This window comes from Microcaecilia unicolor, chromosome 10 (assembly GCF_901765095.1).
Source record: "Microcaecilia unicolor chromosome 10, aMicUni1.1, whole genome shotgun sequence".
NCBI classification, from domain to species: domain Eukaryota; kingdom Metazoa; phylum Chordata; class Amphibia; order Gymnophiona; family Siphonopidae; genus Microcaecilia; species Microcaecilia unicolor.
Window position 1 is genome coordinate 30253676 of NC_044040.1, and position 14908 is coordinate 30268583.

The 14908-nt window shown below is 42.6% G+C and overlaps 1 protein-coding gene across 1 annotated transcript in view; it reads left to right on the forward strand.

Moving 5' to 3' along the window:
- The window catches only part of LHFPL3 (LHFPL tetraspan subfamily member 3), a 92767-nt gene extending 85638 nt beyond the window's left edge, over positions 1-7129 (forward strand). The window contains exon 4 of the mRNA XM_030216429.1: positions 6307-7129. The gene's annotated coding sequence lies outside the window, so the exon portion shown is untranslated. The remainder of the gene's footprint in view (positions 1-6306) is intronic.
- The last annotated feature ends 7779 nt before the right edge of the window (positions 7130-14908 follow it).

Sequence of the window (14908 nt, forward strand, 5' to 3'; positions counted from 1 at the left end):
GTTCAAAAATGCCAGAGCATTCACTTTAAAGCCCTTACTACCAGGGGCGTAGCTACAGGTGGGCCTGGGTGGGCCCAGGCCCGCCCAATCTTGGCTAAGGCCCGCCCGCCCGCCTGCCTGCCAAGTCTCCCACATTCAGCGGGACACTCCCACTTTGGCAGGTCATCTTCCGCACTCCTGCCAAAGCGGGAAAGTCTCCCGCTGCCGCTGCGATGATCCTCCGCCGCCGCTGCTTCTCTGTGAGCAGCCTCAGCAAAAGAAGAAAATGAAGCGTGGGACCGCAGCAGCCTTCAGGCATGCGCTGTCGGCTCTGCCGTCCTCTGCCCCCGCTGACGTCAATTTCCTGTTCCGACAAAGGCTGAGGACCGGCAGACCGACAGCGCATGCCTGAAGGCTGCTGCGGCCTTGTGCTTCATTTTCTTCTTTTGTTGAGGCTGCTCACAGTGGCAGCGTGTAGAAGGGATGCAGTTGAGCTGATCTCAGCAGCCGTTTGGGGTCCTGGGGAACTAAGGTACGTGGATGCTGGGGTGGAGGAAAATATTTTGTTTGGAAGAGGAGGAGGAAGATAGTGTGTCAGGGTGTATGTTGCATGGGGGGGGGGGGAAGAGAGAGAGATCAAAGATGTTGGATGGGGACAGAAAAAGGGGAGACACTGGATGAAAGGAGGAAGAGAGAGGAGATGGATGAAAGGCGGGAGACACTGGACAGAAGGTGGAGTGCGAGAGAAGATGTTGGTGGAAGGGAGAGAGAGAAAGGGGACATGCTGGATGGAAAGAAAGAGTTGGGATGCTGGATAGAAGAAGGGTACAGAGAGAAAGATGAATGGAAAGAGGGGACATGGAAAAGGGCAGGGGAGAGACAAGCTGTTGGGGAGAAGGAAGGGGAGCAAGGGGGAGACCTTGGTTGGTCAGATGGAGAGAGAAACAGGAGAAATGCTGGATGAAAGGAGGGAAAGAGAGGAAAAATGCTAGAAGTAGGGCGCACTACTCATGCATATATATATATCTATCTATATCTATCTATCTATAGATAGATAGATAGATATTAGTGCCCACCCATATTAGCTCTGGGCCCAGCCAAAATGTCAGGTCTGGCTACGCCACTTCTTACTACACCATGTTTAACCTCAAAAAACTTTTTTTAAACATAAACTCAAATTAACTTTACTACAAAAGTTTTAAATACAATTTTTGAATACAATTTTGAAGTCCAATATTAATAGAAAGAACTTAGTATACACAAAAAGTAGCACATATGAGTTTATCTTGTTGGGCAGACTGGATGCACCGTGCAGGTCTTTTTCTGCCGTCGTCTACTATGCTACTATATAGACGGACCATCGGTCTGACCCAGTATGGCTATTCTTATGTTCTTAAGTGAACCAGCAATAATTGAAATTAGGTTTACCTGTACTAGTGCAGTAATTCCTGAGGACATGCTGGGCACAGTCCCAACAATTACCACACAGCCTTTGCAATTAGCATATTTAAAATTTTTGCTGTTAAGGCACTCTACGTGCAAAAAACTTGTGACACTTTAGTAATGGACCCCTTAGTGTTCTTAATCTCCTTTTGCCTGTTTTGGCTGTACTGCTTGCCAGACAATTTATTGGAAGTTGTAAATTAGGATATAAGCTTCTTAGGGCCTGATGCACAAAGCTTACCATTCTGAGATTGTTTGCTTTAGACTAGTTGTAGCCAGTCTAAACCAAATGTTATTAAGCGAGTAATGCACAAAGGGGTTTTCCGTGGCTTTAAAGTGTGCTGTTAGCAGCCACCAAGAACCCCATGCAAATGTATTATAATGAGCTCATTAGTATTCTAACAAGCATTCCGGGCAATGCACAGTTCCAGAGCACCTAGGTTTAACAAACTAATTTTACGGCTGCACTGGAGCTGACGGAGAGCAGAGAGACAAACAGGCAACTGCAAAGGCTGCCTGCTACCTCTCCCCTCCAGACCCCCTTCCCAGACCCCCAAGCATAAAAGCCCTGGTTGGTGGGTCACGCACTTCTGCCCCGCCCCCCAAGTAAAATCACCACGGTGATCCAGTGGACCCAACCCCCCCCCCCCCCCACAGCACCCCTTTCTGGACGCCCCCCAAAGCAGTAATCTATCTTGTGGTCTAGTTTCCCTTCTCCCTCCCCGTGCATTAAAAAGTTAGAAACAGATGGGCAGGAGCAACCCATCCTCCCTCCTGCTTCTGGGCCCACATGGAACAAAATGTCAGTGCCCAGCCCCTGCCCAGTGCATTCTGGGATGCACAGGGTGGGGATAAGCACCATTTTGTTCTGGGCAGGCCCAGAGGCGGGAAGGAGGAGGTGTTGCTCCTATCTTCCTGCCTCCAACTTCTTAAGGTACAGGAAGGGGAGTCACTAGACCACCAGGTAGATCTTTGCTTTGTGGGGGGGGGGGGGGGGTCCAGGAGGAGGTGCAGGGGGGTCGGGTCCACTGGATCACAATGGTAATATTATTTGGGGGGGCCAGGAGGGAGTGCAGGGTCCACTGGACCACCAGGGCATTTATGCTTGGGGGTCCAGGAGGGGGTGGCGGTGTTGGGGTCCACTGGACCATCAACGAATTTTTAAGAGATCTTAGGGAGGGTCTTTTCGGATCAGGAGGTGGTCCGGGTTGCGTGGATCAGGAGGCAGTCCACTGGACAACCAGGGATTTGGTCAAGCTGTCAAATGCATTTGGCAGCTTCCAGTCGCAGTGATCGATGCACAAAAGGGGATCCGTGCATGTCATTTGAATGTGATCCCCTTTGTGCATCGGTCACTGTTTGCGATGCGGTAATTTTTCCAATAGCACCTATATTTTCAAAATGTGAACTTCAGAAGCACAGTATAAAGATGTTGTTATAAATCCAAAATGAAAAAGGATAAAACAGTGGAAATGGGTAGTTAGTAATGGGTTACTGATTCACTATTGGGGTGGAGGTTTCCCCCATAATGTTTGGAACAACAGAAGGAACCTCATATAGTACAGGAGAAATTTAAGACTTTTTTAAAAATTTTGTTTACATATAGAAACTTTCATGTATGTGGCTGTAATCCTGCTTTAAACCAATGTGTTCATCTTCCTGTGACGACTTTCACAACTGGGGCTGATGCAGTAAACTGCACTGTGCTTTAGCATAGCAGTTTGCTCAAGATTTTCCTGAGCGTGTTTTACTGCCGATGTATACAGAAAGACTTCTAGCCTTTGAGAATCTTGTGCAAAAACCATTGCACTAAAGGATAGTATAGTGGGCATGCAAATCATATGCGAATGAACAAATATGAAATTGCTCCTGATATTAAAAAAAACAGCAGTTTTTTACTCTTCTCTTAATGCTGCAACTTTACGCTAGCTAAAATTTGGCATAAAAATGCATCTAGTAGCAAAATGGTTATCTGAGGTGAAATGTGCCACCATGTTCCAAAATGGCATTGCAGAGGCAGAAGTAAAAGGGCATTGCTCCTGCCGCCCAATGTTGGAGATGTGTGGGGGTGGGGGCTAGAGGGGTATCAGAGGGCTCCACTTGGGCTCCCAGCATATATTTTGTGAGAGAAGGTGAAGAGGTGAAAGGGGCCACAAGAAATCAAGGAAATCTTTGAAGTGAGGGAGGGCCCAGGGGCCACCAGGAACCTTTTTGGGGTCAAAGGGATTGGGGAGTTCAAAGTGCAATGAGGAATGGTAATCTAATGAGTGTGCAAGTCCTCCAGTTGTCACTAGCGCAGACCTGTGTTCACATGTGTCCAGTGTGTAGTCTCCCCTGTTAGTACATGGGGGAAGGGAGTTTGTGTTCGGTCTGTGTGCATGCTGTTTGCTTACTGCATTGGTAAGCAGAATTTTTGCATTACATTTGTGTTAAGAAACCACATGCTAAGCTTTAGCACACAGCTCTAATGCAAGGTTACTTCATCAGCCCCTCAAATAGCAACTGGTATAGACATTAACAGCCCTGTGAGACATTGTTATACCAAGATCAGAATTTTAGAAAGGATGTACAAATCAGAATTTAGATGTCCAGGGCAGGACTTATCAAGTTCTGCTAGAATTGGAGCCTGTTCTAAAATACTGGGAGAAATGGACATTTGTGCACTGATTATGTGTGGCAGGAGCATCCATTTTAGAAATATAGACATCTAAAATATCAACAAATCAAAACAGACACATAAATATTTACATTTATATTATGGAGTGGAGGAGTGGCCTAGTGGTTAGGGTAGTGGACTCTGGTCCTGGGGAACTGAGTTCAATTCCCACTTCAGGCACAGGCAGCTCCTTGTGACTCTGGGCAAGTCACTTAACCCTCCATTGCCCTATGTAAGCCGCATTGAGCCTGCCATGAGTGGGAAAGCACAGGGGACAAATGTAACAAAAATAAAATAGATACTATTGGAGATTCTACATGGAATGTTGCTATTCCACTAGCAACATTCCATGTAGAAGGCTGCGCAGGCTTCTGTTTCTGTTTCGCAGAAGCAGAAGCCTGTGCGGCCACATTGGTGATCTGCAAGGGCCGACTTCTACATGGAATGTTGCGCTAGTGGGCCTAGTGGTTAGGGTGGTGGACTCTGGTCCTGAGGAACTGAGTTCAATTCCCACTTCAGGCACAGGCAGCTCCGTGTGACTCTGGGCCAGTCACTTAACCCTCCATTGCCCCAGGTACAAATAAGTACCTGTATATGTAAGCCGCATTGAGCCTGCCATGAGTGGGAAAGTGCAGGGTACAAATGTAACAAACATTTATGTTGAGATTTTTGTTTTATGTGCCAAAATATGAGTTTGTCAGCCATTTTAAAATCATAAACATTTATTTTTTCCAAATTTTGTCATAGAACCTGGTATCCTATGCTAGTTTCACTTTTGGAGGGGGGGGGGGGGGGGAGATAGAGGACCTCAACCACTGGGGGACTAACAGGGCAGCCTCCCCTAATTGGTGCAGTTGAGTGCTGCTCAATAGGAACACTTTTCTGAAGCCTAGACATCCCAGGTAGCAGGTGTAAATCACGCTTGGAGGTTGTCTACAACAAGATACCCTTATTAGCTCTCACATCTTCACTTACAAGAAGGTACATGATTATGGGGTCCTTTTACTCAGCTGCGGTAAGCGCTAGTGCACACTTACCACAGCTTGAAAGGGCTTACTGCAGTCTGCACTGAGATGTCCCACAGTAATTTTGCACTCTGTATGCACACACCATGCACTAAAAAAAAAAAATTGTTTATTCTTTTCACAGAGGGAGTGTGTTTGGGGATGGAGACTGTGCTTCTACACCAATCAGTGCATGATAAGTGCGTGAACCCTTAGTGTCTACAAAATAAACAGCAGTAGGGGCTCACACACTAATCTTTTTGTAATGGTCACACACTAATGGCAACATTTGAATGGAGGAGTAGCCTAGTGGTTAGTGCAGCTGACTTTGATCCTGGGGAACTGAGTTCAATTCCCACTGCAGCTCCTTGTGACTCTGGGCAAGTTACTTAACCCTCCATTGCCCCTGGTACAAAATAAGTAACTGAATATATGTAAACCGCTTTGAATGTAGTTGCAAAAACCTCAGAAAGGTGGTGTATCAAGTCCCATTTCCTTTTCCCTATTTGAGATTCTACATGGAATGTTGCTACTAGTTGAGATTCTACATGGAATGTTGCTACTAGTTGAGATTCTACATGGAATGTTGCTGTTGCTACTATTTGAGATTCTACGTGGAATGTTGCTAGTGGAGGAGTAGCCTAGTGGTTAGTGCAGCTGACTTTGATCCTGGGGAACTGAGTTCAGTTCCCACTGCAGCTCCTTGTGACTCTGGGTAAGTCTCCTAACCCTCCACTGCCCCAGGTACAAATAAGTACCTATATATACTATGTAAACTGCTTTGTAGTTGAAAAAAACACAGAAAGGCGGTAAGGCCACTTTTCCTGCACCTTTATAAAAGGACCCCTATATGAATTAAGGCTTCAAGTTTCTTCTTGGCTAAGTTTTAATTTGTGTACTAAGCAGCTTAATATATGATACATTTTTCAGCATTGTTTCTTTACATTTTTCTATATGTAAGTTTTAAAAAAATCATGTATTAATAGTTGCTTCTGTATTTTTGCCTATGTGAGGTTCCTCTCTTTATGTTTGATTTATGATTTTGGAATCCCATTTCTCCCCCTTTGTAATTTTGGAATACTAAATATTTTGGAACATTTTAGCTTAGTGTACTTGATGTTTTTCTTTTGAACCTTACCACTGCCTCATGTTGTACACTGAACTGGTGTGTAATATATTTTTCACTAATCAAGCTCATATACTTTCTGTCTCTGTCTCTTTTAGGTCTGCTACACCAGTGTTCAACTAAATGAACACAAAACATAATTTGTACCTCAGCATTTTATGGAAAGAAGGTTAGGAAGAATGTTCATCAAAAGAGTGCTGACAGGTCCAAACTGTGAAATAATCAGAAATATACTCCAAAGAAAGATCGTCAGACTGTGGAAACACTTTTCTGCAGTGAATGGTACAATTGGATTATACATAATTTCATCAGGAACTGTCACTGTATATGGAAGATGTGCATAGAAAGTGCTGGTTTGGAAATCTATTAAAAGAATGTCATCTATCGATAGACATATGTAAAACATATCTTGTACCTGTTAAAGAAATTTGTAAACAATCTTTTTATAATGAACATAAATGAAACTGTCCACACTTAGTGGTGTTAGACCCCAGTCAATTTAAAGCTATTCCTGTACAGGACCTGGATTGTGACATCATGTAAGAAATCAACAAGATGATCATCTTATAAAAGGACTCCAAATATGTATCATCTTACAGCAAAGGAAAAACATTATTTGCACCAAAATGTAGGCACTGAAGATTATATGTTTTAAAGTTCCTGATTAAGAAGAACAATATTTTTTTCCATTTTTACTGTCTCATCCAATGTGGCTACCATCATTAATAAGAAGCTTTTTGTAGCATATTTCATAGCTGTACAATGACTGATATCACATACTGTACGTTTCTCACTACCACACTGGGTTACTCCACTCTCCATATGCCAACTAACGTGACAAAATGAAGGTAGTAGCGGAATTATATTTGCACATGTTACATGAGGATTATTGTGACACAATTTCATATTGTAATAGGTCAGTTGCAAATGAGTATAGTTAAATAACAGATCAAAAGAAAAAAAGCAGCTGCCAGTCAACATAGCATTGTGAAGTTTGCTGAGTAAGCTTGGGAAGCACTTATGTAAGGTGGTTGTAGGACTACTTTTAGGGGTTCACTTTGCTTTTTACCCCTATTAGTTTTTTTACCCCTGACGCAGCCTGAGGGCGAAACGTGGCCACGTCGGGTAACTTGTAATAAACCACTTCTTCTGTTACCCTCCTGTTCTATTTTTTTGTCTTTTTTGATCTGCTTTTTTTCTTTTGATTTGCCATTTCTGTGGCAGATCTTTGCCTTTTTTTTGTTTCTGTCTAGTTAAATAACAGTCCGATTGCCACCGCTTTTCCATGTGCTTCCAAGGGCTACTAGCTACCTAAGACTTTAAGTCTAAGAATGATGGAACATGATTGGTACAGTCAGAAACCAAGGGACTCTTTTACTTAAGTACAGTGTTTTTGCACTTACTGCACATGAATAGCAAAAATAAACATGTGGTATGTGTGATAAATACAGGGGGCATGGCCAACGTTGACCCTGTATTTACCACACAGGACAGACACTTACCACAGAGGTGCACCACAGTGGCAGACAGTGCAGGTACTATCTACCACAGCTAACTTGGTAGGAGCCCAATTCATGATTTAAAAAATGAATACTGGAAAGCCATGGCAGCTTACACCCCCCCCCCCCATCCCATTTCCCCTTCCCTGAAGTTCGATTCCTCTACCACACCCTTTCCATGGCAGGTTGGACCTTCTACATGCACCTAATCTGACCCCCCTCCCCCCCCAGACACATCACCCCTGACAGAACAACTCTACCTTTCCAAAGCCCTCCCCTTCACTTGATCCCTTCCTCACTGCTGCCCAAGTTGTGCTGTTATCCAAAATGGTGCCAATGACTTCTAGCAATAGTTTTGCATTACTGCCACTAGGGCAACACTTCTCAGCCCAGTGCTTGGGGAACGCCTACCCAGTCTGGTTTTCAAGATACCCACAATGAATATACTTGAGATAGATTTACATCCTAAGGAGGCAGTGCATGCAAAGTCTATCTCATGTATATTCATTGTGGGTATCCTGAAAACTCAACTGGTTGGGTGTGCCCTTAGAACTGGGTTGAGAACCAGTGCTCTGTGGGCCATCCTTCCATATAAGGAGATTTATTCCTTTGTATGGAAGGATACTCTCTAGTGATACCACCACAAGACTACTGCTAGGGATCATTGGCACCACTTTGGATGACAGCTCCAACTGAGGCAAAGGAGGATTACTGCTGATGGGGACCCACTGGATGACAAATGGTGACCCCCGAGTACATCCCAGGGGGTGGGGGGAGGACTTTGGAGACCAGGGTTCTGTCGGGGGGGGGGGGGGGGTGCAGAGTTTGACTGTGGGAGTACTGTGTTTGCAGGGGGGATCAGGTTGAGGACTTTGAGGGAGTCAACCTGCCAGGGAGGAGGTATGGGAAGAAAATTGGATATCAGGGGAGGAGATTGGAAGGCCACAGAGTTGTGCCTCCTCTTGGAAGTGGCACTAAGTGCAGACAGCAAGCACATGGTACAGACCTGAGTGCTACTTGTTACAGCTGACCATGCCTCTATCCTGCCCAAGTCACATCTGGTTCCTACTCCTAGCAGGGTTAAGCAGCATGGGATTTTTACCACACTTTCCATTTTAGTGTACGGTAGATGTTAGCATGGGTTATACTAATGTTACTGCACAGTAAAACCCACACTAGCTGCTTAACACAGCTTAGTGAAAGACCACTTAAGTGCAATCTGAGAACTGCAACATTAGACTTAACAATAGACTTCAGAAATGATTAGATTTCTGTTGCTCAGTAATTGAGAAATAGTATCACTAATCTACTACTCTGGAGATCTGGTTAAAGTTTTAAAAATTCTCTCAGAGAACCAAGTTGATATCATGCATTAATTGCAGGAGCTTTAACACAACTTGGCTTCTGCAAAGTTAAAATGTAGATTTCAGTGCAGGTTATGTATGAACCATATCAGATGAAGCACAATATCTGATTTCACTACATGAGTCTGTAACTTAGGAAGCCAACTTTTCAAAATGACTGGGGGTGCTAAACTGAATGGAAACGACCTCTCCTTGAACACAGAGTTTGCTCAATATCGGGGGTGCTCCAGCACACACAGAACTGGCTCCTATGGACTGTAAAACATTTCACTACTGAAAAACCAACTGATATGAAAGATGTCGCACAGATGCACAAAAACCTAAACGTCATTTGCCATATGGGTTTACATATTTTGCTCTGCAGTATGCCATTAAGTATTCAAAGATTCTTGGTTGCTGTGTTGTTCCACTTCTATATGTAGAAATAAGGATCAATAAGCAAATCATAAGTGATACCTTTTTTTGGAGTAGCTTTCAGAAGATAACTTTTCTTTTTATCACATCTGTGAAGGAAAGGAGTTGACAGAGATAGTAAAACTTCACAGCTGAAAGTCTATATTTGATAATGGGCAAGAGAGCAAATATTTTTTATTAAGTCATCCTGTATGTGTTTCTGTGTGTTTGATCATGCTAATTACAAATGGCTTCTCATGCTTGTGTACTCCTATAGTTCCCTTTAAGTACTCCAGTTTTAAGGTTTGTTTCACAGATGTAGCATTCTTGTTCACATTTTATACTTTGGATCAAGCACACTACTACATTCATGGAGAAGCATGAATACAAACCTTTTAGCCTGAATGTCTCCCATGTGGGTATCTCTAGGGACCTATAACATTGTGGTGTCTTGCAGGATTTAGAACAGGGTTTTTCAACCGGTGTGCCGTGGGAGTTTGGGAATCCCCGTGACACTACCTGATTTTTTTTTTTTTGTTTCCAGCCACATCTTTTTTTCCCCCTCATTCTGAATTTCTACCTCCCTCCTCCCTGAGGTCGAGTCAGCAGCTCTCCTGATACTCCCCCTCCTACCCCCCCCCCCCCGGGTCCGAACAGCTCTCCCTCTTCTTCCGATGCCTGCTGCGGCGCCTCAAACTTTTCTCCAGCCTTTTAAAAAATCTAGCTACATTAACTGCTCTTACTACATCATTTGATTTCAAGTTACAGAAATAGCTTGAATGAAAAAAATACTTTCTCCTATTTGTTTTAAGAGTACTAAATTGTAAATTCATAGCATGTCTCCTTGTACTTTTTGAAAGAGTTAATACCTACTGTTCCCAAGTATAACTCACCTTGAGCTACAACTAAAAAAGGCGAGCCAAACAAATTTTAAACTAAATATTAAACAATTGATTTGTGTTTTCCTTCTCAGGTTTATACCACTCTAGAGGAGAACTTTCAGAGCACATTGTATATGTAATACATAATTAAAAAAATAAAGAATACTAGAAGAGAACTACATCAAAAAATAGGACAGATGTACGAAGCAGAATACCTTCAAAGCAGATATCACTTACTGTGCAGCCACAATATCCCCCAAGCATAGAGACCGTTGACAAGGTATCAATCAGGGAAAGCATTCTGAAAAAAAAAAGAAATGTTTTCAGGTCATATTTAAAAATTCTATAAGGACTATTTGGAGGGAGCGGGTTCCAGAGAGGAAATCAATTGCAGATATTAGATTCTCATTTTTCAGTTTTGGACCAATATTTGGTGGTAGATATTTTTGCAGATTGATTATGGAACTCTTTTGAACCCATTACTATTAGCGATTTCCAATCCTTGCTTCCAGAAATGTCATCTTGCCAATGTGTATTGGATATTTGTCCTAATTTGTTTGCTAATCCACAAGTTACTATAATTCTATGGAATGTTTTTCTTTTTTTAATAGCCTGCTGATGCATGGGAAGCTTCCAGAAGAGAGAGGCTGTATTGCTGTAACTCCTATACCAAAAGCTCAGAACTTGGATTTATCACTTACTTCCAGTTTTAGACCTATAGCGGGGATTGCTCTGCTTACAAAGCTGCTGGAAACACTTGTTAGCCAACAGCAGTGGTGTGCTGGATCAGGCTCTCACAGGCTCGCAAGAGCCGGTTGTTAAGTTTTTAAGAATTTTGGGAGCCGGTTGTTAAAGTAGGGCCCTCCATGGGTACTTTAACAACTGGCTCCCAAAATGTGGGCTTGGGCCTCCTGCTGAGTTCTCTTTTACTTTGCTGGTGGGGATGCTGAGCCCTGCCAGCCAAGTAAATAGACTACTGCTGCTCCCCGCTCCTTGTTTCCAGCTCTGGGCAGCAGGCGGAGACTTCTCGAGCATGTGAGAGAAGTTCCAGCATGCTGCTCAGAGCAAGAGGTTGGGAGTGGTGGCAGTCCATTTATTGGTTGCCAGCAAAGGTATGCCTAGCATGCCCGCATGAAGGGAGGGAGGAGAGAGAGGCAAGTGTTGCTCCCCCCCCCCCCCCCCCCAGCCGCCCCTGCAGAGCTGGCTACGTCCGGAGAAAAAGCCTGTTGTTAAAAATTACCAGCACACCCCTGGCCAACAGTATTTAAATATATTGCTAGATATTCATGCTATCATTCCATACAGTTTGGGTTTAGATCCCAACATAGTACTGAGTCTCTTGTACTGGTGCTAACTACTATTGTTAAAGAATTTCTAAGTGGGGAAAACATTATTTTACTTCAATATGATATTTCAGCAACTTTTGACTGACTTGATCATGATTTATTGTTGACTAGATTGAGTGGTTTCTGGTTCAGTTTTAAACTGGTTCAGAGACTTTTTGAGGAATAGATCTTCTACTGTTTGGAAGGGAGGCGAAATGTTGAAGAGTTGGGTATCTACCTGTGGGGTGCCTCAGGGCTCTCCACTGTCCCCTATGTTGTCTACTCTTTCCATGAGCTTCATTTTACATATTGTTATGGATGAGGTGAACATTATTTTCTTGTGCTGATGATATTTTAATGTTGCTCCCTGTAACTTCTACATTGAATGAAACATCTGCCAGAATTTTCTGTGCAATGAACAAAATTCAGAAATGGGCTGGGGTACACATGCTTCAGTCAGACTAAGACAAACATGTTATGGTTTTCTAATTTTATAAATGACATTCCCTTTAATTTAATATTGCCTAATGGAATTACTTTAAGGGATATGTTTACTAAGGAGCTCTATAGACGCTTTAGTGTTTTTAATGCGTGTTAATGGTTGACGTGCATTAAACGCGAATGCGCCCATAGAAATGTTTAATGTGCCTTAACTTTAAAGGTGCCTTATTAAACATACCCCTAAGTGTGGAGAAATAATCTAGGGTCCTGAGAGTCATCTTGGATTATTCATTTACTTTTGAAACACAGATTAGTCAAGTCTGAAAAAATCTTTTTTTTCGTATGCGACAATTGAGGTTGGTAAGGTCCTATTTTCAAAGGTCACATTTTACTGTGCTGGTCCAAATGTTGATTGTATCTAATTTGGATTATTTTAATTCATTATATGTTGGCCTGAGTAGTAAGCTGTTAGCTAAGCTACAACTTTTTCAGAATACAGCAGTACATCCGATCTTTTGATTACAGAAGTATGGTAGTGTTTCTGGTTATCTCAAAGAATTGCATTGGCTTTGTATGCTGCTTTAGTTCCCGTAGGCGGAGTTTGCTGCGGGGACGCCAATTGATGGTTTGTCCTGTTGCTCCAGCGGGGTATGCTGTAGGTTCCCCTGTTTGTTTCCCCTGAAGAAGCCCCGGTTGCGGGGTGAAACGGGCCGTTGGGCAGGGCTGCCTGATTGCAACCGCTATTCAGCTAAGTAGCTTGGAGCTTGATATTACGGATATTAATTAAAGTTTGTTTTGATATGGTATCAGCACAGTGGAGGAAGGTTGGAGAGTGATCAATGACTGATATGTAGTGATGCTCATGCGATGCTCATATGAGCACTATATTTCAGCGTGTTCGCTGTATGTCACTTGTCTGAGGTCCTTTCCGCATTTTTCATTTAAGCTGTGAATCCAGTTTGAAAAACCCGCTTGTAATTCTGTTGTATTGGCTTTGTATATGCATACAAATTACTTTTACAACTGCTTGTTTAATTTTTCAGGTGTTATATGGGAATACTTCTAAACTGTTAATTCAGCTTTTCTCTCATTGCTTTTATAATTCTGTTAGAGTTCGTGAAAGTTTTATTAGTGAGGTATCTGTTTTTTAAGAACTTAAGGTTCAAACGTCAACTTGGTTCTGTGTTTTCCTTTCAAGCAATTACTGTGTGGAATTCTTTACCAGGCCTAGTTTGTTTAGAACTAGACTATAGGTGGTTGTATAAGAATTTGAAGACCCTTTTATTTGATAAGCTTTATAATTCATTATTTTCTATTTTGGACTAATTTGTTATTCCCCACTTTGGCTTTTTGAATTCTAAGCCACCTAGAACCTCTTGTTGGAACAAGTACGATATATAAGCTATGAATTCGATTAGAGGGAAAGGCCTACTACACTGAAAATGTTTGATCTAACAAAGTTGTAACAAATGTGATGGAAGGAAGGAACTACAGGATTGTTTGGGAGGATCTGAGGGTTCTGGATGCTAAGTAAGGAATTAGGAGATAATAGAGAAATAATGGTGAGCCAGAATAATATGTACTACGGAAAGGGTTTTGAAGTTATTGGTAGTCAGTGTTCTTCCTGAAGCAGAAAGGGTTACATGGTCATATTTTCTCAATTCTGTCAACAGTTTCACTGCCATATTCTGAACCAATTGTAAAGGCAGATGGAGTATATCATCTTGCGTTTGAAATAACAGCATCATTCTGTTTAGGAAACATAAGTCTGGAAGCAGAGATTTGGACCAAAGATGACACCAAGGATCCTGATGAACATTCCAAAAGATATGGGGGTTCCCTATGAAGAAAGACTAAGGAGGCTAGGGCTATACAGCTTGGAGAAGAGACGGCTGAGGGGAGACATGATAGAGGTATATAAAATAATGAGTGGAGTGGAACAGGTGGATGTGAAGCGTCTGTTAACGCTTTCCAAAAATACTAGGACTAGGGGGCATGCGATGAAACTAAAGTGTAGTAAATTTAAAACAAATCGGAGAAAATTTTTCTTCACCCAACGTGTAATTAAACTCTGGAATTCATTGCCAGAGAAAGTGGTGAAGGCGGTTAGCTTAGCAGAGTTTAAAAAGGGGTTGGACGGATTCCTAAAGGACAAGTCCATAAACCACTACTAAATGGACTTGGAAAAATCCAAAATTCCAGGAATAACATGTATAGAATGTTTGTACGTTTGGGAAGCTTGCCAGGTGCCCTTGGCCTGGATTGGCCGCTGTCGTGGACAGGATGCTGGGCTCGATGGACCCTTGGTCTTTTCCCAGTATGGCATTACTTATGTACTTATGTACTTATGTACTTATGTACTTATGTACTTATGTTCCTGCCATAGCAATGGGAGTAGTCAATGATAAACTGCCAGGGCAGGAGATCAGTAACGCCTGTGTTTTTCTGGATTCAATTTTAGTTTTTGAGGAAAATAGCCACTCTGCTATTCTGATCAATTTATTGTTCAGATTGGTGATCTTGTGGTGATTGGCTTTGTCAAGGATGGATATAACTTGAATACCATCTACATAGATGAAGGCAGTAAGCTTTGACTGAATAAAGGGTCAAAAGTGGTGCCATGAGTATATTGAAAAGAGTGAGTTGGGGCTAATAAAGAGCCCTGTGGGGCTCCATAATCTAGGGCAGAGGTTTTCAATCCAGTCCTCTGGGTTCATCCAACCAGTCGGGGTTTTCAGGATTGCCCCACTGAATGTGTTTAAAATCCCTGATCAAGGGTATAGAAATTAGAATGTGT